Here is a 27,531-nt window from a genome sequence, read left to right as displayed (position 1 = left end):
CAGAGGAGAGGACAGCCTTCCAGTAGAATAAATAAGAGTCACAGCTCCCAACATTTACTAACAAATGAACAGCTACTAAATCAAAGATCTGTCTCATAAACTACACATGTGCCTACATGTGATAACCAAAGGGGATTTTTGCATTACCCCAAGCGACCACATAATTTGTCCCTTTAATTGAAGTAATAATTCGGTGGTTTGGTGGGATTTCCTAAATTCCAGTGTGTTTCTGCTTGCCACAACAAAGTCAAAAGAGAGAATGAACTGGCACACAGACTAAGATATTAGGACCTGTTTAGTAGCAAAAAGAAGGCTGTCCATCATATCGCAAAGCCATTATGACAAGGGCTCCTCCTCCCCTGTAGGATAAATAATAATAATTATGATTTATTCTATATAGCACTTTTCATTACACACAGAATCTCAAAGTAGCTTTAAAAACTCAAATAAACTCAAGGTGATCTGGTACATACTTGGCCGATGGCTTCCAAAGCTTCAGATGATAATAATAAGATGGAGAGTGATGGAGTCTGTAGTTAGAGAGGAGTTGAGGCAGTAAGGCAGTTCACTTCAGATACTTAGCTTGCACTTGTATGTGCTAGAGAACTGTGCTACATACCAATTATTTTCAATATGTATAAATATAGAGATAGAAATATATGTATGACTCCTGCTCTTTTTGTTTTACCTTTTAATAAATCACTTAAATGGGGATCCCTCTTAATGGTTCATGAGTAATTTGGTATTGTTCGGCATGTTTAACGTTACCTGCCTAAGTACCTTAGATCGCAAGCCCATAATTAGTCAATAGGGCTGACTGGCTAGCTACTAGTACTGTTAACTAGCCAGATAGCAACAAAGCATTGTTAGCTAGCTAATGTAACCATGAAGAATTGACATCTATCTTACATATTATTCGTTTTAGGTCATTTTTGTCCTGTTTAGCTATCTGGCTAGCTAAATTGTTACGATTCACATATCTAGCTGATAATTGTGACGTCAAACGTTTGCTTTGTGTATATCTTGATTCGTCTATTGTTGCCATTGTCCTGGCTGGAAGGAGGTTCAGTGAATGGGGCTGTGAAGCGTGAGGTAATACAGTAGGGGGAGTGCGAGTGCTTCTTAAATGTATTGCTTTATGCATTCTCCTCACTCGCGTCCACACAAAAACGTACTCAAGAGAACGGAGTGGAGAATACAATCGGAGCATGAGTGTGGAGCATGGTAGTATGTTTGGAAAAACACCCCTAGAGTTTGAGAGCTACAAGCCCCCACTCACCCAGTAATTTTTGAACTGTCCCTAAATTATCCTATTAAAACACTACATGGGAAATACGTCATGAACTCACAACAATTGAAAGTGCAGAGTATAAAACAGTACTTAGCCTAATATATTATGAACAGCCACGATAGCGTCGTCTACTGTTTGGTCTATTTTGAATCAATATTTCAACTCGCCACCACACTCTACGTATTTCCCACTGGTGTTTCCCAACTGCAGTCCTCAGGTTGCCCCAGCAACACACATTCACATTTTAGAGCCAGACAAGCACGCTTGATTCAATTTGTTAACTAATCCTTCGATTAGTTAAATCAGTCCAGAGCTACAACAACGTGTGCTGATTGAACCAAACTAAATAGTTGGAGGATGCGGGCATCGATCCCGCTACCTCTCGCATGCTAAGCGAGCGCTCTACCATTTGAGCTAATCCCCCTGTGCCTCCAACAAGAAGTATGAAATCTCAATGACCGCACTGCCAAATCCCTCGTCCATAAGAAAGGATACTTTTTAACAAGTATGCTTGCTTCAGCTGTCTAAAAGTATTTTTCATGGTAGTTCAGTAAAGGTTGAAGTAGTGATAGGAGTAAGCCCAAAGGTGGAAATAGTTGTATTGTTGGGTTAGTATCCAGAGCTACAACAACAATGTGTGCTGATTGAACCAAACTAAATAGTTGGAGGATGCGGGCATCGATCCCGCTACCTCTCGCATGCTAAGCGAGCGCTCTACCATTTGAGCTAATCCCCCTGTGCATCCAACAAGAAGTATGAAATCTCAATGACCACACTGCCAAATCCCTCGTCCATAAGTAAGGATACTTTTTAAAAAGTATGCTTGCTTCAGCTGTCTAAAAGTATTTTTCATGGTAGTTCAGTAAAGGTGGAAGTAGTGACTGCAGTAAGCCCAGTGGTGGAAATAGTTGTATTGTTGGGTTAGTGAGTTTTGGGTGTATGATAGCGGAAAAACCTGCGAGTCTGGAGTTCCCCCTGCTGGCTGTCTGTGGAATAACATTAGGATCAGTTGATCGTGGGGAAATGCATGTTAGTCGCCCGAAACATGGTCACTGTTTTCCTGTCTTTTGTCGTGCTTATGCTCACTGCGTCTCAGTGGATCGCTCCAAGGCCTTTCTACTGTAAGCAGAGGAGAGGACAGCCTTCCAGTAGAATAAATAAGAGTCACAGCTCCCAACATTTACTAACAAATGAACAGCTACTAAATCAAAGATCTGTCTCATAAACTACACATGTGCCTACATGTGATAACCAAAGGGGATTTTTGCATTACCCCAAGCGACCACATAATTTGTCCCTTTAATTGAAGTAATAATTCGGTGGTTTGGTGGGATTTCCTAAATTCCAGTGTGTTTCTGCTTGCCACAACAAAGTCAAAAGAGAGAATGAACTGGCACACAGACTAAGATATTAGGACCTGTTTAGTAGCAAAAAGAAGGCTGTCCATCATATCGCAAAGCCATTATGACAAGGGCTCCTCCTCCCCTGTAGGATAAATAATAATAATTATGATTTATTCTATATAGCACTTTTCATTACACACAGAATCTCAAAGTAGCTTTAAAAACTCAAATAAACTCAAGGTGATCTGGTACATACTTGGCCGATGGCTTCCAAAGCTTCAGATGATAATAATAAGATGGAGAGTGATGGAGTCTGTAGTTAGAGAGGAGTTGAGGCAGTAAGGCAGTTCACTTCAGATACTTAGCTTGCACTTGTATGTGCTAGAGAACTGTGCTACATACCAATTATTTTCAATATGTATAAATATAGAGATAGAAATATATGTATGACTCCTGCTCTTTTTGTTTTACCTTTTAATAAATCACTTAAATGGGGATCCCTCTTAATGGTTCATGAGTAATTTGGTATTGTTCGGCATGTTTAACGTTACCTGCCTAAGTACCTTAGATCGCAAGCCCATAATTAGTCAATAGGGCTGACTGGCTAGCTACTAGTACTGTTAACTAGCCAGATAGCAACAAAGCATTGTTAGCTAGCTAATGTAACCATGAAGAATTGACATCTATCTTACATATTATTCGTTTTAGGTCATTTTTGTCCTGTTTAGCTATCTGGCTAGCTAAATTGTTACGATTCACATATCTAGCTGATAATTGTGACGTCAAACGTTTGCTTTGTGTATATCTTGATTCGTCTATTGTTGCCATTGTCCTGGCTGGAAGGAGGTTCAGTGAATGGGGCTGTGAAGCGTGAGGTAATACAGTAGGGGGAGTGCGAGTGCTTCTTAAATGTATTGCTTTATGCATTCTCCTCACTCGCGTCCACACAAAAACGTACTCAAGAGAACGGAGTGGAGAATACAATCGGAGCATGAGTGTGGAGCATGGTAGTATGTTTGGAAAAACACCCCTAGAGTTTGAGAGCTACAAGCCCCCACTCACCCAGTAATTTTTGAACTGTCCCTAAATTATCCTATTAAAACACTACATGGGAAATACGTCATGAACTCACAACAATTGAAAGTGCAGAGTATAAAACAGTACTTAGCCTAATATATTATGAACAGCCACGATAGCGTCGTCTACTGTTTGGTCTATTTTGAATCAATATTTCAACTCGCCACCACACTCTACGTATTTCCCACTGGTGTTTCCCAACTGCAGTCCTCAGGTTGCCCCAGCAACACACATTCACATTTTAGAGCCAGACAAGCACGCTTGATTCAATTTGTTAACTAATCCTTCGATTAGTTAAATCAGTCCAGAGCTACAACAACGTGTGCTGATTGAACCAAACTAAATAGTTGGAGGATGCGGGCATCGATCCCGCTACCTCTCGCATGCTAAGCGAGCGCTCTACCATTTGAGCTAATCCCCCTGTGCCTCCAACAAGAAGTATGAAATCTCAATGACCGCACTGCCAAATCCCTCGTCCATAAGAAAGGATACTTTTTAACAAGTATGCTTGCTTCAGCTGTCTAAAAGTATTTTTCATGGTAGTTCAGTAAAGGTTGAAGTAGTGATAGGAGTAAGCCCAAAGGTGGAAATAGTTGTATTGTTGGGTTAGTATCCAGAGCTACAACAACAATGTGTGCTGATTGAACCAAACTAAATAGTTGGAGGATGCGGGCATCGATCCCGCTACCTCTCGCATGCTAAGCGAGCGCTCTACCATTTGAGCTAATCCCCCTGTGCATCCAACAAGAAGTATGAAATCTCAATGACCACACTGCCAAATCCCTCGTCCATAAGTAAGGATACTTTTTAAAAAGTATGCTTGCTTCAGCTGTCTAAAAGTATTTTTCATGGTAGTTCAGTAAAGGTGGAAGTAGTGACTGCAGTAAGCCCAGTGGTGGAAATAGTTGTATTGTTGGGTTAGTGAGTTTTGGGTGTATGATAGCAGAAAAACCTGCGAGTCTGGAGTTCCCCCTGCTGGCTGTCTGTGGAATAACATTAGGATCAGTTGATCGTGGGGAAATGCATGTTAGTCGCCCGAAACATGGTCACTGTTTTCCTGTCTTTTGTCGTGCTTATGCTCACTGCGTCTCAGTGGATCGCTCCAAGGCCTTTCTACTGTAAGCAGAGGAGAGGACAGCCTTCCAGTAGAATAAATAAGAGTCACAGCTCCCAACATTTACTAACAAATGAACAGCTACTAAATCAAAGATCTGTCTCATAAACTACACATGTGCCTACATGTGATAACCAAAGGGGATTTTTGCATTACCCCAAGCGACCACATAATTTGTCCCTTTAATTGAAGTAATAATTCGGTGGTTTGGTGGGATTTCCTAAATTCCAGTGTGTTTCTGCTTGCCACAACAAAGTCAAAAGAGAGAATGAACTGGCACACAGACTAAGATATTAGGACCTGTTTAGTAGCAAAAAGAAGGCTGTCCATCATATCGCAAAGCCATTATGACAAGGGCTCCTCCTCCCCTGTAGGATAAATAATAATAATTATGATTTATTCTATATAGCACTTTTCATTACACACAGAATCTCAAAGTAGCTTTAAAAACTCAAATAAACTCAAGGTGATCTGGTACATACTTGGCCGATGGCTTCCAAAGCTTCAGATGATAATAATAAGATGGAGAGTGATGGAGTCTGTAGTTAGAGAGGAGTTGAGGCAGTAAGGCAGTTCACTTCAGATACTTAGCTTGCACTTGTATGTGCTAGAGAACTGTGCTACATACCAATTATTTTCAATATGTATAAATATAGAGATAGAAATATATGTATGACTCCTGCTCTTTTTGTTTTACCTTTTAATAAATCACTTAAATGGGGATCCCTCTTAATGGTTCATGAGTAATTTGGTATTGTTCGGCATGTTTAACGTTACCTGCCTAAGTACCTTAGATCGCAAGCCCATAATTAGTCAATAGGGCTGACTGGCTAGCTACTAGTACTGTTAACTAGCCAGATAGCAACAAAGCATTGTTAGCTAGCTAATGTAACCATGAAGAATTGACATCTATCTTACATATTATTCGTTTTAGGTCATTTTTGTCCTGTTTAGCTATCTGGCTAGCTAAATTGTTACGATTCACATATCTAGCTGATAATTGTGACGTCAAACGTTTGCTTTGTGTATATCTTGATTCGTCTATTGTTGCCATTGTCCTGGCTGGAAGGAGGTTCAGTGAATGGGGCTGTGAAGCGTGAGGTAATACAGTAGGGGGAGTGCGAGTGCTTCTTAAATGTATTGCTTTATGCATTCTCCTCACTCGCGTCCACACAAAAACGTACTCAAGAGAACGGAGTGGAGAATACAATCGGAGCATGAGTGTGGAGCATGGTAGTATGTTTGGAAAAACACCCCTAGAGTTTGAGAGCTACAAGCCCCCACTCACCCAGTAATTTTTGAACTGTCCCTAAATTATCCTATTAAAACACTACATGGGAAATACGTCATGAACTCACAACAATTGAAAGTGCAGAGTATAAAACAGTACTTAGCCTAATATATTATGAACAGCCACGATAGCGTCGTCTACTGTTTGGTCTATTTTGAATCAATATTTCAACTCGCCACCACACTCTACGTATTTCCCACTGGTGTTTCCCAACTCAGGTTGCAGCAACACACATTCACATTTTCACGCTTGATTCAATTTGTTAACTAATCCCAGCAACACACATTCACATTTTAGATGCCAGACAAGCACGCTTGATTCAATTTGTTAACTAATCTAAAAGTATTTTTCATGGTAGTTCAGTAAAGGTTGAAGTAGTTAGGAGTAAGCCCAAAGGTGGAAAAGTTGTATTGTTGGGTTAGTATCCAGAGCTACAACAACAATGTGTGCTGATTGAACCAAACTAAATAGTTGGAGGATGCGGGCATCGATCCCGCTACCTCTCGCATGCTAAGCGAGCGCTCTACCATTTGAGCTAATCCCCCTGTGCATCCAACAAGAAGTATGAAATCTCAATGACCACACTGCCAAATCCCTCGTCCATAAGTAAGGATACTTTTTAAAAAGTATGCTTGCTTCAGCTGTCTAAAAGTATTTTTCATGGTAGTTCAGTAAAGGTGGAAGTAGTGACTGCAGTAAGCCCAGTGGTGGAAATAGTTGTATTGTTGGGTTAGTGAGTTTTGGGTGTATGATAGCAGAAAAACCTGCGAGTCTGGAGTTCCCCCTGCTGGCTGTCTGTGGAATAACATTAGGATCAGTTGATCGTGGGGAAATGCATGTTAGTCGCCCGAAACATGGTCACTGTTTTCCTGTCTTTTGTCGTGCTTATGCTCACTGCGTCTCAGTGGATCGCTCCAAGGCCTTTCTACTGTAAGCAGAGGAGAGGACAGCCTTCCAGTAGAATAAATAAGAGTCACAGCTCCCAACATTTACTAACAAATGAACAGCTACTAAATCAAAGATCTGTCTCATAAACTACACATGTGCCTACATGTGATAACCAAAGGGGATTTTTGCATTACCCCAAGCGACCACATAATTTGTCCCTTTAATTGAAGTAATAATTCGGTGGTTTGGTGGGATTTCCTAAATTCCAGTGTGTTTCTGCTTGCCACAACAAAGTCAAAAGAGAGAATGAACTGGCACACAGACTAAGATATTAGGACCTGTTTAGTAGCAAAAAGAAGGCTGTCCATCATATCGCAAAGCCATTATGACAAGGGCTCCTCCTCCCCTGTAGGATAAATAATAATAATTATGATTTATTCTATATAGCACTTTTCATTACACACAGAATCTCAAAGTAGCTTTAAAAACTCAAATAAACTCAAGGTGATCTGGTACATACTTGGCCGATGGCTTCCAAAGCTTCAGATGATAATAATAAGATGGAGAGTGATGGAGTCTGTAGTTAGAGAGGAGTTGAGGCAGTAAGGCAGTTCACTTCAGATACTTAGCTTGCACTTGTATGTGCTAGAGAACTGTGCTACATACCAATTATTTTCAATATGTATAAATATAGAGATAGAAATATATGTATGACTCCTGCTCTTTTTGTTTTACCTTTTAATAAATCACTTAAATGGGGATCCCTCTTAATGGTTCATGAGTAATTTGGTATTGTTCGGCATGTTTAACGTTACCTGCCTAAGTACCTTAGATCGCAAGCCCATAATTAGTCAATAGGGCTGACTGGCTAGCTACTAGTACTGTTAACTAGCCAGATAGCAACAAAGCATTGTTAGCTAGCTAATGTAACCATGAAGAATTGACATCTATCTTACATATTATTCGTTTTAGGTCATTTTTGTCCTGTTTAGCTATCTGGCTAGCTAAATTGTTACGATTCACATATCTAGCTGATAATTGTGACGTCAAACGTTTGCTTTGTGTATATCTTGATTCGTCTATTGTTGCCATTGTCCTGGCTGGAAGGAGGTTCAGTGAATGGGGCTGTGAAGCGTGAGGTAATACAGTAGGGGGAGTGCGAGTGCTTCTTAAATGTATTGCTTTATGCATTCTCCTCACTCGCGTCCACACAAAAACGTACTCAAGAGAACGGAGTGGAGAATACAATCGGAGCATGAGTGTGGAGCATGGTAGTATGTTTGGAAAAACACCCCTAGAGTTTGAGAGCTACAAGCCCCCACTCACCCAGTAATTTTTGAACTGTCCCTAAATTATCCTATTAAAACACTACATGGGAAATACGTCATGAACTCACAACAATTGAAAGTGCAGAGTATAAAACAGTACTTAGCCTAATATATTATGAACAGCCACGATAGCGTCGTCTACTGTTTGGTCTATTTTGAATCAATATTTCAACTCGCCACCACACTCTACGTATTTCCCACTGGTGTTTCCCAACTGCAGTCCTCAGGTTGCCCCAGCAACACACATTCACATTTTAGAGCCAGACAAGCACGCTTGATTCAATTTGTTAACTAATCCTTCGATTAGTTAAATCAGTCCAGAGCTACAACAACGTGTGCTGATTGAACCAAACTAAATAGTTGGAGGATGCGGGCATCGATCCCGCTACCTCTCGCATGCTAAGCGAGCGCTCTACCATTTGAGCTAATCCCCCTGTGCCTCCAACAAGAAGTATGAAATCTCAATGACCGCACTGCCAAATCCCTCGTCCATAAGAAAGGATACTTTTTAACAAGTATGCTTGCTTCAGCTGTCTAAAAGTATTTTTCATGGTAGTTCAGTAAAGGTTGAAGTAGTGATAGGAGTAAGCCCAGTGGTGGAAATAGTTGTATTGTTGGGTTAGTATCCAGAGCTACAACAACAATGTGTGCTGATTGAACCAAACTAAATAGTTGGAGGATGCGGGCATCGATCCCGCTACCTCTCGCATGCTAAGCGAGCGCTCTACCATTTGAGCTAATCCCCCTGTGCATCCAACAAGAAGTATGAAATCTCAATGACCACACTGCCAAATCCCTCGTCCATAAGTAAGGATACTTTTTAAAAAGTATGCTTGCTTCAGCTGTCTAAAAGTATTTTTCATGGTAGTTCAGTAAAGGTGGAAGTAGTGACTGCAGTAAGCCCAGTGGTGGAAATAGTTGTATTGTTGGGTTAGTGAGTTTTGGGTGTATGATAGCAGAAAAACCTGCGAGTCTGGAGTTCCCCCTGCTGGCTGTCTGTGGAATAACATTAGGATCAGTTGATCGTGGGGAAATGCATGTTAGTCGCCCGAAACATGGTCACTGTTTTCCTGTCTTTTGTCGTGCTTATGCTCACTGCGTCTCAGTGGATCGCTCCAAGGCCTTTCTACTGTAAGCAGAGGAGAGGACAGCCTTCCAGTAGAATAAATAAGAGTCACAGCTCCCAACATTTACTAACAAATGAACAGCTACTAAATCAAAGATCTGTCTCATAAACTACACATGTGCCTACATGTGATAACCAAAGGGGATTTTTGCATTACCCCAAGCGACCACATAATTTGTCCCTTTAATTGAAGTAATAATTCGGTGGTTTGGTGGGATTTCCTAAATTCCAGTGTGTTTCTGCTTGCCACAACAAAGTCAAAAGAGAGAATGAACTGGCACACAGACTAAGATATTAGGACCTGTTTAGTAGCAAAAAGAAGGCTGTCCATCATATCGCAAAGCCATTATGACAAGGGCTCCTCCTCCCCTGTAGGATAAATAATAATAATTATGATTTATTCTATATAGCACTTTTCATTACACACAGAATCTCAAAGTAGCTTTAAAAACTCAAATAAACTCAAGGTGATCTGGTACATACTTGGCCGATGGCTTCCAAAGCTTCAGATGATAATAATAAGATGGAGAGTGATGGAGTCTGTAGTTAGAGAGGAGTTGAGGCAGTAAGGCAGTTCACTTCAGATACTTAGCTTGCACTTGTATGTGCTAGAGAACTGTGCTACATACCAATTATTTTCAATATGTATAAATATAGAGATAGAAATATATGTATGACTCCTGCTCTTTTTGTTTTACCTTTTAATAAATCACTTAAATGGGGATCCCTCTTAATGGTTCATGAGTAATTTGGTATTGTTCGGCATGTTTAACGTTACCTGCCTAAGTACCTTAGATCGCAAGCCCATAATTAGTCAATAGGGCTGACTGGCTAGCTACTAGTACTGTTAACTAGCCAGATAGCAACAAAGCATTGTTAGCTAGCTAATGTAACCATGAAGAATTGACATCTATCTTACATATTATTCGTTTTAGGTCATTTTTGTCCTGTTTAGCTATCTGGCTAGCTAAATTGTTACGATTCACATATCTAGCTGATAATTGTGACGTCAAACGTTTGCTTTGTGTATATCTTGATTCGTCTATTGTTGCCATTGTCCTGGCTGGAAGGAGGTTCAGTGAATGGGGCTGTGAAGCGTGAGGTAATACAGTAGGGGGAGTGCGAGTGCTTCTTAAATGTATTGCTTTATGCATTCTCCTCACTCGCGTCCACACAAAAACGTACTCAAGAGAACGGAGTGGAGAATACAATCGGAGCATGAGTGTGGAGCATGGTAGTATGTTTGGAAAAACACCCCTAGAGTTTGAGAGCTACAAGCCCCCACTCACCCAGTAATTTTTGAACTGTCCCTAAATTATCCTATTAAAACACTACATGGGAAATACGTCATGAACTCACAACAATTGAAAGTGCAGAGTATAAAACAGTACTTAGCCTAATATATTATGAACAGCCACGATAGCGTCGTCTACTGTTTGGTCTATTTTGAATCAATATTTCAACTCGCCACCACACTCTACGTATTTCCCACTGGTGTTTCCCAACTGCAGTCCTCAGGTTGCCCCAGCAACACACATTCACATTTTAGAGCCAGACAAGCACGCTTGATTCAATTTGTTAACTAATCCTTCGATTAGTTAAATCAGTCCAGAGCTACAACAACGTGTGCTGATTGAACCAAACTAAATAGTTGGAGGATGCGGGCATCGATCCCGCTACCTCTCGCATGCTAAGCGAGCGCTCTACCATTTGAGCTAATCCCCCTGTGCCTCCAACAAGAAGTATGAAATCTCAATGACCGCACTGCCAAATCCCTCGTCCATAAGAAAGGATACTTTTTAACAAGTATGCTTGCTTCAGCTGTCTAAAAGTATTTTTCATGGATAGTTGTATTGTTGGGTTAGTATCCAGAGCTACAACAACAATGTGTGCTGATTGAACCAAACTAAATAGTTGGAGGATGCGGGCATCGATCCCGCTACCTCTCGCATGCTAAGCGAGCGCTCTACCATTTGAGCTAATCCCCCTGTGCCTGCAACAAGAAGTATGAAATCTCAATGACCGCACTGCCAAATCCCTCGTCCATAAGAAAGGATACTTTTTAACAAGTATGCTTGCTTCAGCTGTCTAAAAGTATTTTTCATGGTAGTTCAGTAAAGGTTGAAGTAGTGATAGGAGTAAGCCCAGTGGTGGAAATAGTTGTATTGTTGGGTTAGTATCCAGAGCTACAACAACAATGTGTGCTGATTGAACCAAACTAAATAGTTGGAGGATGCGGGCATCGATCCCGCTACCTCTCGCATGCTAAGCGAGCGCTCTACCATTTGAGCTAATCCCCCTGTGCATCCAACAAGAAGTATGAAATCTCAATGACCACACTGCCAAATCCCTCGTCCATAAGTAAGGATACTTTTTAAAAAGTATGCTTGCTTCAGCTGTCTAAAAGTATTTTTCATGGTAGTTCAGTAAAGGTGGAAGTAGTGACTGCAGTAAGCCCAGTGGTGGAAATAGTTGTATTGTTGGGTTAGTGAGTTTTGGGTGTATGATAGCAGAAAAACCTGCGAGTCTGGAGTTCCCCCTGCTGGCTGTCTGTGGAATAACATTAGGATCAGTTGATCGTGGGGAAATGCATGTTAGTCGCCCGAAACATGGTCACTGTTTTCCTGTCTTTTGTCGTGCTTATGCTCACTGCGTCTCAGTGGATCGCTCCAAGGCCTTTCTACTGTAAGCAGAGGAGAGGACAGCCTTCCAGTAGAATAAATAAGAGTCACAGCTCCCAACATTTACTAACAAATGAACAGCTACTAAATCAAAGATCTGTCTCATAAACTACACATGTGCCTACATGTGATAACCAAAGGGGATTTTTGCATTACCCCAAGCGACCACATAATTTGTCCCTTTAATTGAAGTAATAATTCGGTGGTTTGGTGGGATTTCCTAAATTCCAGTGTGTTTCTGCTTGCCACAACAAAGTCAAAAGAGAGAATGAACTGGCACACAGACTAAGATATTAGGACCTGTTTAGTAGCAAAAAGAAGGCTGTCCATCATATCGCAAAGCCATTATGACAAGGGCTCCTCCTCCCCTGTAGGATAAATAATAATAATTATGATTTATTCTATATAGCACTTTTCATTACACACAGAATCTCAAAGTAGCTTTAAAAACTCAAATAAACTCAAGGTGATCTGGTACATACTTGGCCGATGGCTTCCAAAGCTTCAGATGATAATAATAAGATGGAGAGTGATGGAGTCTGTAGTTAGAGAGGAGTTGAGGCAGTAAGGCAGTTCACTTCAGATACTTAGCTTGCACTTGTATGTGCTAGAGAACTGTGCTACATACCAATTATTTTCAATATGTATAAATATAGAGATAGAAATATATGTATGACTCCTGCTCTTTTTGTTTTACCTTTTAATAAATCACTTAAATGGGGATCCCTCTTAATGGTTCATGAGTAATTTGGTATTGTTCGGCATGTTTAACGTTACCTGCCTAAGTACCTTAGATCGCAAGCCCATAATTAGTCAATAGGGCTGACTGGCTAGCTACTAGTACTGTTAACTAGCCAGATAGCAACAAAGCATTGTTAGCTAGCTAATGTAACCATGAAGAATTGACATCTATCTTACATATTATTCGTTTTAGGTCATTTTTGTCCTGTTTAGCTATCTGGCTAGCTAAATTGTTACGATTCACATATCTAGCTGATAATTGTGACGTCAAACGTTTGCTTTGTGTATATCTTGATTCGTCTATTGTTGCCATTGTCCTGGCTGGAAGGAGGTTCAGTGAATGGGGCTGTGAAGCGTGAGGTAATACAGTAGGGGGAGTGCGAGTGCTTCTTAAATGTATTGCTTTATGCATTCTCCTCACTCGCGTCCACACAAAAACGTACTCAAGAGAACGGAGTGGAGAATACAATCGGAGCATGAGTGTGGAGCATGGTAGTATGTTTGGAAAAACACCCCTAGAGTTTGAGAGCTACAAGCCCCCACTCACCCAGTAATTTTTGAACTGTCCCTAAATTATCCTATTAAAACACTACATGGGAAATACGTCATGAACTCACAACAATTGAAAGTGCAGAGTATAAAACAGTACTTAGCCTAATATATTATGAACAGCCACGATAGCGTCGTCTACTGTTTGGTCTATTTTGAATCAATATTTCAACTCGCCACCACACTCTACGTATTTCCCACTGGTGTTTCCCAACTGCAGTCCTCAGGTTGCCCCAGCAACACACATTCACATTTTAGAGCCAGACAAGCACGCTTGATTCAATTTGTTAACTAATCCTTCGATTAGTTAAATCAGTCCAGAGCTACAACAACGTGTGCTGATTGAACCAAACTAAATAGTTGGAGGATGCGGGCATCGATCCCGCTACCTCTCGCATGCTAAGCGAGCGCTCTACCATTTGAGCTAATCCCCCTGTGCCTCCAACAAGAAGTATGAAATCTCAATGACCTGCCACTGCCAAGTATGCTTCCCTCGTCCATAAGAAATAGTTGTAAGGATACTTTTTAAGGAAAGTATGCTTGCTTCAGCTGTCTAAAAGTATTTTTCATGGTAGTTCAGTAAAGGTGGAAGTAGTGACTGCAGTAAGCCCAGTGGTGGAAATAGTTGTATTGTTGGGTTAGTGAGTTTTGGGTGTATGATAGCAGAAAAACCTGCGAGTCTGGAGTTCCCCCTGCTGGCTGTCTGTGGAATAACATTAGGATCAGTTGATCGTGGGGAAATGCATGTTAGTCGCCCGAAACATGGTCACTGTTTTCCTGTCTTTTGTCGTGCTTATGCTCACTGCGTCTCAGTGGATCGCTCCAAGGCCTTTCTACTGTAAGCAGAGGAGAGGACAGCCTTCCAGTAGAATAAATAAGAGTCACAGCTCCCAACATTTACTAACAAATGAACAGCTACTAAATCAAAGATCTGTCTCATAAACTACACATGTGCCTACATGTGATAACCAAAGGGGATTTTTGCATTACCCCAAGCGACCACATAATTTGTCCCTTTAATTGAAGTAATAATTCGGTGGTTTGGTGGGATTTCCTAAATTCCAGTGTGTTTCTGCTTGCCACAACAAAGTCAAAAGAGAGAATGAACTGGCACACAGACTAAGATATTAGGACCTGTTTAGTAGCAAAAAGAAGGCTGTCCATCATATCGCAAAGCCATTATGACAAGGGCTCCTCCTCCCCTGTAGGATAAATAATAATAATTATGATTTATTCTATATAGCACTTTTCATTACACACAGAATCTCAAAGTAGCTTTAAAAACTCAAATAAACTCAAGGTGATCTGGTACATACTTGGCCGATGGCTTCCAAAGCTTCAGATGATAATAATAAGATGGAGAGTGATGGAGTCTGTAGTTAGAGAGGAGTTGAGGCAGTAAGGCAGTTCACTTCAGATACTTAGCTTGCACTTGTATGTGCTAGAGAACTGTGCTACATACCAATTATTTTCAATATGTATAAATATAGAGATAGAAATATATGTATGACTCCTGCTCTTTTTGTTTTACCTTTTAATAAATCACTTAAATGGGGATCCCTCTTAATGGTTCATGAGTAATTTGGTATTGTTCGGCATGTTTAACGTTACCTGCCTAAGTACCTTAGATCGCAAGCCCATAATTAGTCAATAGGGCTGACTGGCTAGCTACTAGTACTGTTAACTAGCCAGATAGCAACAAAGCATTGTTAGCTAGCTAATGTAACCATGAAGAATTGACATCTATCTTACATATTATTCGTTTTAGGTCATTTTTGTCCTGTTTAGCTATCTGGCTAGCTAAATTGTTACGATTCACATATCTAGCTGATAATTGTGACGTCAAACGTTTGCTTTGTGTATATCTTGATTCGTCTATTGTTGCCATTGTCCTGGCTGGAAGGAGGTTCAGTGAATGGGGCTGTGAAGCGTGAGGTAATACAGTAGGGGGAGTGCGAGTGCTTCTTAAATGTATTGCTTTATGCATTCTCCTCACTCGCGTCCACACAAAAACGTACTCAAGAGAACGGAGTGGAGAATACAATCGGAGCATGAGTGTGGAGCATGGTAGTATGTTTGGAAAAACACCCCTAGAGTTTGAGAGCTACAAGCCCCCACTCACCCAGTAATTTTTGAACTGTCCCTAAATTATCCTATTAAAACACTACATGGGAAATACGTCATGAACTCACAACAATTGAAAGTGCAGAGTATAAAACAGTACTTAGCCTAATATATTATGAACAGCCACGATAGCGTCGTCTACTGTTTGGTCTATTTTGAATCAATATTTCAACTCGCCACCACACTCTACGTATTTCCCACTGGTGTTTCCCAACTGCAGTCCTCAGGTTGCCCCAGCAACACACATTCACATTTTAGAGCCAGACAAGCACGCTTGATTCAATTTGTTAACTAATCCTTCGATTAGTTAAATCAGTCCAGAGCTACAACAACGTGTGCTGATTGAACCAAACTAAATAGTTGGAGGATGCGGGCATCGATCCCGCTACCTCTCGCATGCTAAGCGAGCGCTCTACCATTTGAGCTAATCCCCCTGTGCCTCCAACAAGAAGTATGAAATCTCAATGACCGCACTGCCAAATCCCTCGTCCATAAGAAAGGATACTTTTTAACAAGTATGCTTGCTTCAGCTGTCTAAAAGTATTTTTCATGGTAGTTCAGTAAAGGTTGAAGTAGTGATAGGAGTAAGCCCAAAGGTGGAAATAGTTGTATTGTTGGGTTAGTATCCAGAGCTACAACAACAATGTGTGCTGATTGAACCAAACTAAATAGTTGGAGGATGCGGGCATCGATCCCGCTACCTCTCGCATGCTAAGCGAGCGCTCTACCATTTGAGCTAATCCCCCTGTGCATCCAACAAGAAGTATGAAATCTCAATGACCACACTGCCAAATCCCTCGTCCATAAGTAAGGATACTTTTTAAAAAGTATGCTTGCTTCAGCTGTCTAAAAGTATTTTTCATGGTAGTTCAGTAAAGGTGGAAGTAGTGACTGCAGTAAGCCCAGTGGTGGAAATAGTTGTATTGTTGGGTTAGTGAGTTTTGGGTGTATGATAGCAGAAAAACCTGCGAGTCTGGAGTTCCCCCTGCTGGCTGTCTGTGGAATAACATTAGGATCAGTTGATCGTGGGGAAATGCATGTTAGTCGCCCGAAACATGGTCACTGTTTTCCTGTCTTTTGTCGTGCTTATGCTCACTGCGTCTCAGTGGATCGCTCCAAGGCCTTTCTACTGTAAGCAGAGGAGAGGACAGCCTTCCAGTAGAATAAATAAGAGTCACAGCTCCCAACATTTACTAACAAATGAACAGCTACTAAATCAAAGATCTGTCTCATAAACTACACATGTGCCTACATGTGATAACCAAAGGGGATTTTTGCATTACCCCAAGCGACCACATAATTTGTCCCTTTAATTGAAGTAATAATTCGGTGGTTTGGTGGGATTTCCTAAATTCCAGTGTGTTTCTGCTTGCCACAACAAAGTCAAAAGAGAGAATGAACTGGCACACAGACTAAGATATTAGGACCTGTTTAGTAGCAAAAAGAAGGCTGTCCATCATATCGCAAAGCCATTATGACAAGGGCTCCTCCTCCCCTGTAGGATAAATAATAATAATTATGATTTATTCTATATAGCACTTTTCATTACACACAGAATCTCAAAGTAGCTTTAAAAACTCAAATAAACTCAAGGTGATCTGGTACATACTTGGCCGATGGCTTCCAAAGCTTCAGATGATAATAATAAGATGGAGAGTGATGGAGTCTGTAGTTAGAGAGGAGTTGAGGCAGTAAGGCAGTTCACTTCAGATACTTAGCTTGCACTTGTATGTGCTAGAGAACTGTGCTACATACCAATTATTTTCAATATGTATAAATATAGAGATAGAAATATATGTATGACTCCTGCTCTTTTTGTTTTACCTTTTAATAAATCACTTAAATGGGGATCCCTCTTAATGGTTCATGAGTAATTTGGTATTGTTCGGCATGTTTAACGTTACCTGCCTAAGTACCTTAGATCGCAAGCCCATAATTAGTCAATAGGGCTGACTGGCTAGCTACTAGTACTGTTAACTAGCCAGATAGCAACAAAGCATTGTTAGCTAGCTAATGTAACCATGAAGAATTGACATCTATCTTACATATTATTCGTTTTAGGTCATTTTTGTCCTGTTTAGCTATCTGGCTAGCTAAATTGTTACGATTCACATATCTAGCTGATAATTGTGACGTCAAACGTTTGCTTTGTGTATATCTTGATTCGTCTATTGTTGCCATTGTCCTGGCTGGAAGGAGGTTCAGTGAATGGGGCTGTGAAGCGTGAGGTAATACAGTAGGGGGAGTGCGAGTGCTTCTTAAATGTATTGCTTTATGCATTCTCCTCACTCGCGTCCACACAAAAACGTACTCAAGAGAACGGAGTGGAGAATACAATCGGAGCATGAGTGTGGAGCATGGTAGTATGTTTGGAAAAACACCCCTAGAGTTTGAGAGCTACAAGCCCCCACTCACCCAGTAATTTTTGAACTGTCCCTAAATTATCCTATTAAAACACTACATGGGAAATACGTCATGAACTCACAACAATTGAAAGTGCAGAGTATAAAACAGTACTTAGCCTAATATATTATGAACAGCCACGATAGCGTCGTCTACTGTTTGGTCTATTTTGAATCAATATTTCAACTCGCCACCACACTCTACGTATTTCCCACTGGTGTTTCCCAACTGCAGTCCTCAGGTTGCCCCAGCAACACACATTCACATTTTAGAGCCAGACAAGCACGCTTGATTCAATTTGTTAACTAATCCTTCGATTAGTTAAATCAGTCCAGAGCTACAACAACGTGTGCTGATTGAACCAAACTAAATAGTTGGAGGATGCGGGCATCGATCCCGCTACCTCTCGCATGCTAAGCGAGCGCTCTACCATTTGAGCTAATCCCCCTGTGCCTCCAACAAGAAGTATGAAATCTCAATGACCGCACTGCCAAATCCCTCGTCCATAAGAAAGGATACTTTTTAACAAGTATGCTTGCTTCAGCTGTCTAAAAGTATTTTTCATGGTAGTTCAGTAAAGGTTGAAGTAGTGATAGGAGTAAGCCCAAAGGTGGAAATAGTTGTATTGTTGGGTTAGTATCCAGAGCTACAACAACAATGTGTGCTGATTGAACCAAACTAAATAGTTGGAGGATGCGGGCATCGATCCCGCTACCTCTCGCATGCTAAGCGAGCGCTCTACCATTTGAGCTAATCCTGTGCATCCAACAAGAAGTATGAAATCTCAATGACCACACTGCCAAATCCCTCGTCCATAAGTAAGGATACTTTTTAAAAAGTATGCTTGCTTCAGCTGTCTAAAAGTATTTTTCATGGTAGTTCAGTAAAGGTGGAAGTAGTGACTGCAGTAAGCCCAGTGGTGGAAATAGTTGTATTGTTGGGTTAGTGAGTTTTGGGTGTATGATAGCAGAAAAACCTGCGAGTCTGGAGTTCCCCCTGCTGGCTGTCTGTGGAATAACATTAGGATCAGTTGATCGTGGGGAAATGCATGTTAGTCGCCCGAAACATGGTCACTGTTTTCCTGTCTTTTGTCGTGCTTATGCTCACTGCGTCTCAGTGGATCGCTCCAAGGCCTTTCTACTGTAAGCAGAGGAGAGGACAGCCTTCCAGTAGAATAAATAAGAGTCACAGCTCCCAACATTTACTAACAAATGAACAGCTACTAAATCAAAGATCTGTCTCATAAACTACACATGTGCCTACATGTGATAACCAAAGGGGATTTTTGCATTACCCCAAGCGACCACATAATTTGTCCCTTTAATTGAAGTAATAATTCGGTGGTTTGGTGGGATTTCCTAAATTCCAGTGTGTTTCTGCTTGCCACAACAAAGTCAAAAGAGAGAATGAACTGGCACACAGACTAAGATATTAGGACCTGTTTAGTAGCAAAAAGAAGGCTGTCCATCATATCGCAAAGCCATTATGACAAGGGCTCCTCCTCCCCTGTAGGATAAATAATAATAATTATGATTTATTCTATATAGCACTTTTCATTACACACAGAATCTCAAAGTAGCTTTAAAAACTCAAATAAACTCAAGGTGATCTGGTACATACTTGGCCGATGGCTTCCAAAGCTTCAGATGATAATAATAAGATGGAGAGTGATGGAGTCTGTAGTTAGAGAGGAGTTGAGGCAGTAAGGCAGTTCACTTCAGATACTTAGCTTGCACTTGTATGTGCTAGAGAACTGTGCTACATACCAATTATTTTCAATATGTATAAATATAGAGATAGAAATATATGTATGACTCCTGCTCTTTTTGTTTTACCTTTTAATAAATCACTTAAATGGGGATCCCTCTTAATGGTTCATGAGTAATTTGGTATTGTTCGGCATGTTTAACGTTACCTGCCTAAGTACCTTAGATCGCAAGCCCATAATTAGTCAATAGGGCTGACTGGCTAGCTACTAGTACTGTTAACTAGCCAGATAGCAACAAAGCATTGTTAGCTAGCTAATGTAACCATGAAGAATTGACATCTATCTTACATATTATTCGTTTTAGGTCATTTTTGTCCTGTTTAGCTATCTGGCTAGCTAAATTGTTACGATTCACATATCTAGCTGATAATTGTGACGTCAAACGTTTGCTTTGTGTATATCTTGATTCGTCTATTGTTGCCATTGTCCTGGCTGGAAGGAGGTTCAGTGAATGGGGCTGTGAAGCGTGAGGTAATACAGTAGGGGGAGTGCGAGTGCTTCTTAAATGTATTGCTTTATGCATTCTCCTCACTCGCGTCCACACAAAAACGTACTCAAGAGAACGGAGTGGAGAATACAATCGGAGCATGAGTGTGGAGCATGGTAGTATGTTTGGAAAAACACCCCTAGAGTTTGAGAGCTACAAGCCCCCACTCACCCAGTAATTTTTGAACTGTCCCTAAATTATCCTATTAAAACACTACATGGGAAATACGTCATGAACTCACAACAATTGAAAGTGCAGAGTATAAAACAGTACTTAGCCTAATATATTATGAACAGCCACGATAGCGTCGTCTACTGTTTGGTCTATTTTGAATCAATATTTCAACTCGCCACCACACTCTACGTATTTCCCACTGGTGTTTCCCAACTGCAGTCCTCAGGTTGCCCCAGCAACACACATTCACATTTTAGAGCCAGACAAGCACGCTTGATTCAATTTGTTAACTAATCCTTCGATTAGTTAAATCAGTCCAGAGCTACAACAACGTGTGCTGATTGAACCAAACTAAATAGTTGGAGGATGCGGGCATCGATCCCGCTACCTCTCGCATGCTAAGCGAGCGCTCTACCATTTGAGCTAATCCCCCTGTGCCTCCAACAAGAAGTATGAAATCTCAATGACCGCACTGCCAAATCCCTCGTCCATAAGAAAGGATACTTTTTAACAAGTATGCTTGCTTCAGCTGTCTAAAAGTATTTTTCATGGTAGTTCAGTAAAGGTTGAAGTAGTGATAGGAGTAAGCCCAAAGGTGGAAATAGTTGTATTGTTGGGTTAGTATCCAGAGCTACAACAACAATGTGTGCTGATTGAACCAAACTAAATAGTTGGAGGATGCGGGCATCGATCCCGCTACCTCTCGCATGCTAAGCGAGCGCTCTACCATTTGAGCTAATCCCCCTGTGCATCCAACAAGAAGTATGAAATCTCAATGACCACACTGCCAAATCCCTCGTCCATAAGTAAGGATACTTTTTAAAAAGTATGCTTGCTTCAGCTGTCTAAAAGTATTTTTCATGGTAGTTCAGTAAAGGTGGAAGTAGTGACTGCAGTAAGCCCAGTGGTGGAAATAGTTGTATTGTTGGGTTAGTGAGTTTTGGGTGTATGATAGCAGAAAAACCTGCGAGTCTGGAGTTCCCCCTGCTGGCTGTCTGTGGAATAACATTAGGATCAGTTGATCGTGGGGAAATGCATGTTAGTCGCCCGAAACATGGTCACTGTTTTCCTGTCTTTTGTCGTGCTTATGCTCACTGCGTCTCAGTGGATCGCTCCAAGGCCTTTCTACTGTAAGCAGAGGAGAGGACAGCCTTCCAGTAGAATAAATAAGAGTCACAGCTCCCAACATTTACTAACAAATGAACAGCTACTAAATCAAAGATCTGTCTCATAAACTACACATGTGCCTACATGTGATAACCAAAGGGGATTTTTGCATTACCCCAAGCGACCACATAATTTGTCCCTTTAATTGAAGTAATAATTCGGTGGTTTGGTGGGATTTCCTAAATTCCAGTGTGTTTCTGCTTGCCACAACAAAGTCAAAAGAGAGAATGAACTGGCACACAGACTAAGATATTAGGACCTGTTTAGTAGCAAAAAGAAGGCTGTCCATCATATCGCAAAGCCATTATGACAAGGGCTCCTCCTCCCCTGTAGGATAAATAATAATAATTATGATTTATTCTATATAGCACTTTTCATTACACACAGAATCTCAAAGTAGCTTTAAAAACTCAAATAAACTCAAGGTGATCTGGTACATACTTGGCCGATGGCTTCCAAAGCTTCAGATGATAATAATAAGATGGAGAGTGATGGAGTCTGTAGTTAGAGAGGAGTTGAGGCAGTAAGGCAGTTCACTTCAGATACTTAGCTTGCACTTGTATGTGCTAGAGAACTGTGCTACATACCAATTATTTTCAATATGTATAAATATAGAGATAGAAATATATGTATGACTCCTGCTCTTTTTGTTTTACCTTTTAATAAATCACTTAAATGGGGATCCCTCTTAATGGTTCATGAGTAATTTGGTATTGTTCGGCATGTTTAACGTTACCTGCCTAAGTACCTTAGATCGCAAGCCCATAATTAGTCAATAGGGCTGACTGGCTAGCTACTAGTACTGTTAACTAGCCAGATAGCAACAAAGCATTGTTAGCTAGCTAATGTAACCATGAAGAATTGACATCTATCTTACATATTATTCGTTTTAGGTCATTTTTGTCCTGTTTAGCTATCTGGCTAGCTAAATTGTTACGATTCACATATCTAGCTGATAATTGTGACGTCAAACGTTTGCTTTGTGTATATCTTGATTCGTCTATTGTTGCCATTGTCCTGGCTGGAAGGAGGTTCAGTGAATGGGGCTGTGAAGCGTGAGGTAATACAGTAGGGGGAGTGCGAGTGCTTCTTAAATGTATTGCTTTATGCATTCTCCTCACTCGCGTCCACACAAAAACGTACTCAAGAGAACGGAGTGGAGAATACAATCGGAGCATGAGTGTGGAGCATGGTAGTATGTTTGGAAAAACACCCCTAGAGTTTGAGAGCTACAAGCCCCCACTCACCCAGTAATTTTTGAACTGTCCCTAAATTATCCTATTAAAACACTACATGGGAAATACGTCATGAACTCACAACAATTGAAAGTGCAGAGTATAAAACAGTACTTAGCCTAATATATTATGAACAGCCACGATAGCGTCGTCTACTGTTTGGTCTATTTTGAATCAATATTTCAACTCGCCACCACACTCTACGTATTTCCCACTGGTGTTTCCCAACTGCAGTCCTCAGGTTGCCCCAGCAACACACATTCACATTTTAGAGCCAGACAAGCACGCTTGATTCAATTTGTTAACTAATCCTTCGATTAGTTAAATCAGTCCAGAGCTACAACAACGTGTGCTGATTGAACCAAACTAAATAGTTGGAGGATGCGGGCATCGATCCCGCTACCTCTCGCATGCTAAGCGAGCGCTCTACCATTTGAGCTAATCCCCCTGTGCCTCCAACAAGAAGTATGAAATCTCAATGACCGCACTGCCAAATCCCTCGTCCATAAGAAAGGATACTTTTTAACAAGTATGCTTGCTTCAGCTGTCTAAAAGTATTTTTCATGGTAGTTCAGTAAAGGTTGAAGTAGTGATAGGAGTAAGCCCAAAGGTGGAAATAGTTGTATTGTTGGGTTAGTATCCAGAGCTACAACAACAATGTGTGCTGATTGAACCAAACTAAATAGTTGGAGGATGCGGGCATCGATCCCGCTACCTCTCGCATGCTAAGCGAGCGCTCTACCATTTGAGCTAATCCCCCTGTGCATCCAACAAGAAGTATGAAATCTCAATGACCACACTGCCAAATCCCTCGTCCATAAGTAAGGATACTTTTTAAAAAGTATGCTTGCTTCAGCTGTCTAAAAGTATTTTTCATGGTAGTTCAGTAAAGGTGGAAGTAGTGACTGCAGTAAGCCCAGTGGTGGAAATAGTTGTATTGTTGGGTTAGTGAGTTTTGGGTGTATGATAGCAGAAAAACCTGCGAGTCTGGAGTTCCCCCTGCTGGCTGTCTGTGGAATAACATTAGGATCAGTTGATCGTGGGGAAATGCATGTTAGTCGCCCGAAACATGGTCACTGTTTTCCTGTCTTTTGTCGTGCTTATGCTCACTGCGTCTCAGTGGATCGCTCCAAGGCCTTTCTACTGTAAGCAGAGGAGAGGACAGCCTTCCAGTAGAATAAATAAGAGTCACAGCTCCCAACATTTACTAACAAATGAACAGCTACTAAATCAAAGATCTGTCTCATAAACTACACATGTGCCTACATGTGATAACCAAAGGGGATTTTTGCATTACCCCAAGCGACCACATAATTTGTCCCTTTAATTGAAGTAATAATTCGGTGGTTTGGTGGGATTTCCTAAATTCCAGTGTGTTTCTGCTTGCCACAACAAAGTCAAAAGAGAGAATGAACTGGCACACAGACTAAGATATTAGGACCTGTTTAGTAGCAAAAAGAAGGCTGTCCATCATATCGCAAAGCCATTATGACAAGGGCTCCTCCTCCCCTGTAGGATAAATAATAATAATTATGATTTATTCTATATAGCACTTTTCATTACACACAGAATCTCAAAGTAGCTTTAAAAACTCAAATAAACTCAAGGTGATCTGGTACATACTTGGCCGATGGCTTCCAAAGCTTCAGATGATAATAATAAGATGGAGAGTGATGGAGTCTGTAGTTAGAGAGGAGTTGAGGCAGTAAGGCAGTTCACTTCAGATACTTAGCTTGCACTTGTATGTGCTAGAGAACTGTGCTACATACCAATTATTTTCAATATGTATAAATATAGAGATAGAAATATATGTATGACTCCTGCTCTTTTTGTTTTACCTTTTAATAAATCACTTAAATGGGGATCCCTCTTAATGGTTCATGAGTAATTTGGTATTGTTCGGCATGTTTAACGTTACCTGCCTAAGTACCTTAGATCGCAAGCCCATAATTAGTCAATAGGGCTGACTGGCTAGCTACTAGTACTGTTAACTAGCCAGATAGCAACAAAGCATTGTTAGCTAGCTAATGTAACCATGAAGAATTGACATCTATCTTACATATTATTCGTTTTAGGTCATTTTTGTCCTGTTTAGCTATCTGGCTAGCTAAATTGTTACGATTCACATATCTAGCTGATAATTGTGACGTCAAACGTTTGCTTTGTGTATATCTTGATTCGTCTATTGTTGCCATTGTCCTGGCTGGAAGGAGGTTCAGTGAATGGGGCTGTGAAGCGTGAGGTAATACAGTAGGGGGAGTGCGAGTGCTTCTTAAATGTATTGCTTTATGCATTCTCCTCACTCGCGTCCACACAAAAACGTACTCAAGAGAACGGAGTGGAGAATACAATCGGAGCATGAGTGTGGAGCATGGTAGTATGTTTGGAAAAACACCCCTAGAGTTTGAGAGCTACAAGCCCCCACTCACCCAGTAATTTTTGAACTGTCCCTAAATTATCCTATTAAAACACTACATGGGAAATACGTCATGAACTCACAACAATTGAAAGTGCAGAGTATAAAACAGTACTTAGCCTAATATATTATGAACAGCCACGATAGCGTCGTCTACTGTTTGGTCTATTTTGAATCAATATTTCAACTCGCCACCACACTCTACGTATTTCCCACTGGTGTTTCCCAACTGCAGTCCTCAGGTTGCCCCAGCAACACACATTCACATTTTAGAGCCAGACAAGCACGCTTGATTCAATTTGTTAACTAATCCTTCGATTAGTTAAATCAGTCCAGAGCTACAACAACGTGTGCTGATTGAACCAAACTAAATAGTTGGAGGATGCGGGCATCGATCCCGCTACCTCTCGCATGCTAAGCGAGCGCTCTACCATTTGAGCTAATCCCCCTGTGCTAAATAGTTGGAGGATGCCAACAAGAAGTATGAAATCTCAATGACCACACTGCCAAATCCCTCGTCCATAAGTAAGGATACTTTTTAAAAAGTATGCTTGCTTCAGCTGTCTAAAAGTATTTTTCATGGTAGTTCAGTAAAGGTGGAAGTAGTGACTGCAGTAAGCCCAGTGGTGGAAATAGTTGTATTGTTGGGTTAGTGAGTTTTGGGTGTATGATAGCAGAAAAACCTGCGAGTCTGGAGTTCCCCCTGCTGGCTGTCTGTGGAATAACATTAGGATCAGTTGATCGTGGGGAAATGCATGTTAGTCGCCCGAAACATGGTCACTGTTTTCCTGTCTTTTGTCGTGCTTATGCTCACTGCGTCTCAGTGGATCGCTCCAAGGCCTTTCTACTGTAAGCAGAGGAGAGGACAGCCTTCCAGTAGAATAAATAAGAGTCACAGCTCCCAACATTTACTAACAAATGAACAGCTACTAAATCAAAGATCTGTCTCATAAACTACACATGTGCCTACATGTGATAACCAAAGGGGATTTTTGCATTACCCCAAGCGACCACATAATTTGTCCCTTTAATTGAAGTAATAATTCGGTGGTTTGGTGGGATTTCCTAAATTCCAGTGTGTTTCTGCTTGCCACAACAAAGTCAAAAGAGAGAATGAACTGGCACACAGACTAAGATATTAGGACCTGTTTAGTAGCAAAAAGAAGGCTGTCCATCATATCGCAAAGCCATTATGACAAGGGCTCCTCCTCCCCTGTAGGATAAATAATAATAATTATGATTTATTCTATATAGCACTTTTCATTACACACAGAATCTCAAAGTAGCTTTAAAAACTCAAATAAACTCAAGGTGATCTGGTACATACTTGGCCGATGGCTTCCAAAGCTTCAGATGATAATAATAAGATGGAGAGTGATGGAGTCTGTAGTTAGAGAGGAGTTGAGGCAGTAAGGCAGTTCACTTCAGATACTTAGCTTGCACTTGTATGTGCTAGAGAACTGTGCTACATACCAATTATTTTCAATATGTATAAATATAGAGATAGAAATATATGTATGACTCCTGCTCTTTTTGTTTTACCTTTTAATAAATCACTTAAATGGGGATCCCTCTTAATGGTTCATGAGTAATTTGGTATTGTTCGGCATGTTTAACGTTACCTGCCTAAGTACCTTAGATCGCAAGCCCATAATTAGTCAATAGGGCTGACTGGCTAGCTACTAGTACTGTTAACTAGCCAGATAGCAACAAAGCATTGTTAGCTAGCTAATGTAACCATGAAGAATTGACATCTATCTTACATATTATTCGTTTTAGGTCATTTTTGTCCTGTTTAGCTATCTGGCTAGCTAAATTGTTACGATTCACATATCTAGCTGATAATTGTGACGTCAAACGTTTGCTTTGTGTATATCTTGATTCGTCTATTGTTGCCATTGTCCTGGCTGGAAGGAGGTTCAGTGAATGGGGCTGTGAAGCGTGAGGTAATACAGTAGGGGGAGTGCGAGTGCTTCTTAAATGTATTGCTTTATGCATTCTCCTCACTCGCGTCCACACAAAAACGTACTCAAGAGAACGGAGTGGAGAATACAATCGGAGCATGAGTGTGGAGCATGGTAGTATGTTTGGAAAAACACCCCTAGAGTTTGAGAGCTACAAGCCCCCACTCACCCAGTAATTTTTGAACTGTCCCTAAATTATCCTATTAAAACACTACATGGGAAATACGTCATGAACTCACAACAATTGAAAGTGCAGAGTATAAAACAGTACTTAGCCTAATATATTATGAACAGCCACGATAGCGTCGTCTACTGTTTGGTCTATTTTGAATCAATATTTCAACTCGCCACCACACTCTACGTA

General features: G+C 40.8%; 19 non-coding genes across 19 annotated transcripts; all 19 read right to left on the bottom strand.

The window, feature by feature from the left end:
• Nucleotides 1-1,642: 1,642 nt before the first annotated feature.
• trnaa-agc (transfer RNA alanine (anticodon AGC)) lies at nt 1,643-1,715 on the bottom strand. Its single transcript has one exon. It is a non-coding gene; the product is annotated as a tRNA-Ala (tRNA).
• A 239-nt stretch (nt 1,716-1,954) lies between these two features.
• trnaa-agc (transfer RNA alanine (anticodon AGC)) lies at nt 1,955-2,027 on the bottom strand. Its single transcript has one exon. It is a non-coding gene; the product is annotated as a tRNA-Ala (tRNA).
• Nucleotides 2,028-4,059: 2,032 nt separating this feature from the next.
• On the bottom strand, nt 4,060-4,132 carry trnaa-agc (transfer RNA alanine (anticodon AGC)). The gene has a single exon. It is a non-coding gene; the product is annotated as a tRNA-Ala (tRNA).
• A 239-nt stretch (nt 4,133-4,371) lies between these two features.
• trnaa-agc (transfer RNA alanine (anticodon AGC)) lies at nt 4,372-4,444 on the bottom strand. Its single transcript has one exon. It is a non-coding gene; the product is annotated as a tRNA-Ala (tRNA).
• Nucleotides 4,445-6,588: 2,144 nt separating this feature from the next.
• On the bottom strand, nt 6,589-6,661 carry trnaa-agc (transfer RNA alanine (anticodon AGC)). The gene has a single exon. It is a non-coding gene; the product is annotated as a tRNA-Ala (tRNA).
• A 2,032-nt stretch (nt 6,662-8,693) lies between these two features.
• Nucleotides 8,694-8,766, bottom strand: trnaa-agc (transfer RNA alanine (anticodon AGC)). Its single transcript has one exon. It is a non-coding gene; the product is annotated as a tRNA-Ala (tRNA).
• Nucleotides 8,767-9,005: 239 nt separating this feature from the next.
• Nucleotides 9,006-9,078, bottom strand: trnaa-agc (transfer RNA alanine (anticodon AGC)). Its single transcript has one exon. It is a non-coding gene; the product is annotated as a tRNA-Ala (tRNA).
• Nucleotides 9,079-11,110: 2,032 nt separating this feature from the next.
• Nucleotides 11,111-11,183, bottom strand: trnaa-agc (transfer RNA alanine (anticodon AGC)). The gene has a single exon. It is a non-coding gene; the product is annotated as a tRNA-Ala (tRNA).
• Nucleotides 11,184-11,373: 190 nt separating this feature from the next.
• Nucleotides 11,374-11,446, bottom strand: trnaa-agc (transfer RNA alanine (anticodon AGC)). The gene has a single exon. It is a non-coding gene; the product is annotated as a tRNA-Ala (tRNA).
• Nucleotides 11,447-11,685: 239 nt separating this feature from the next.
• On the bottom strand, nt 11,686-11,758 carry trnaa-agc (transfer RNA alanine (anticodon AGC)). Its single transcript has one exon. It is a non-coding gene; the product is annotated as a tRNA-Ala (tRNA).
• Nucleotides 11,759-13,790: 2,032 nt separating this feature from the next.
• On the bottom strand, nt 13,791-13,863 carry trnaa-agc (transfer RNA alanine (anticodon AGC)). Its single transcript has one exon. It is a non-coding gene; the product is annotated as a tRNA-Ala (tRNA).
• A 2,051-nt stretch (nt 13,864-15,914) lies between these two features.
• On the bottom strand, nt 15,915-15,987 carry trnaa-agc (transfer RNA alanine (anticodon AGC)). The gene has a single exon. It is a non-coding gene; the product is annotated as a tRNA-Ala (tRNA).
• Nucleotides 15,988-16,226: 239 nt separating this feature from the next.
• Nucleotides 16,227-16,299, bottom strand: trnaa-agc (transfer RNA alanine (anticodon AGC)). Its single transcript has one exon. It is a non-coding gene; the product is annotated as a tRNA-Ala (tRNA).
• Nucleotides 16,300-18,331: 2,032 nt separating this feature from the next.
• On the bottom strand, nt 18,332-18,404 carry trnaa-agc (transfer RNA alanine (anticodon AGC)). Its single transcript has one exon. It is a non-coding gene; the product is annotated as a tRNA-Ala (tRNA).
• Nucleotides 18,405-20,745: 2,341 nt separating this feature from the next.
• trnaa-agc (transfer RNA alanine (anticodon AGC)) lies at nt 20,746-20,818 on the bottom strand. Its single transcript has one exon. It is a non-coding gene; the product is annotated as a tRNA-Ala (tRNA).
• Nucleotides 20,819-21,057: 239 nt separating this feature from the next.
• trnaa-agc (transfer RNA alanine (anticodon AGC)) lies at nt 21,058-21,130 on the bottom strand. Its single transcript has one exon. It is a non-coding gene; the product is annotated as a tRNA-Ala (tRNA).
• A 2,032-nt stretch (nt 21,131-23,162) lies between these two features.
• trnaa-agc (transfer RNA alanine (anticodon AGC)) lies at nt 23,163-23,235 on the bottom strand. Its single transcript has one exon. It is a non-coding gene; the product is annotated as a tRNA-Ala (tRNA).
• A 239-nt stretch (nt 23,236-23,474) lies between these two features.
• trnaa-agc (transfer RNA alanine (anticodon AGC)) lies at nt 23,475-23,547 on the bottom strand. The gene has a single exon. It is a non-coding gene; the product is annotated as a tRNA-Ala (tRNA).
• A 2,032-nt stretch (nt 23,548-25,579) lies between these two features.
• trnaa-agc (transfer RNA alanine (anticodon AGC)) lies at nt 25,580-25,652 on the bottom strand. Its single transcript has one exon. It is a non-coding gene; the product is annotated as a tRNA-Ala (tRNA).
• Nucleotides 25,653-27,531: the final 1,879 nt, after the last annotated feature.

The sequence above is a fragment of the Oncorhynchus clarkii genome, chromosome 31 (assembly GCF_045791955.1).
Source record: "Oncorhynchus clarkii lewisi isolate Uvic-CL-2024 chromosome 31, UVic_Ocla_1.0, whole genome shotgun sequence".
In the NCBI taxonomy this organism is placed as follows: Eukaryota; Metazoa; Chordata; class Actinopteri; order Salmoniformes; family Salmonidae; genus Oncorhynchus; species Oncorhynchus clarkii.
Note: the sequence above shows the minus strand (reverse complement) of the source record. Positions and strands in the feature narration are given on the sequence as shown.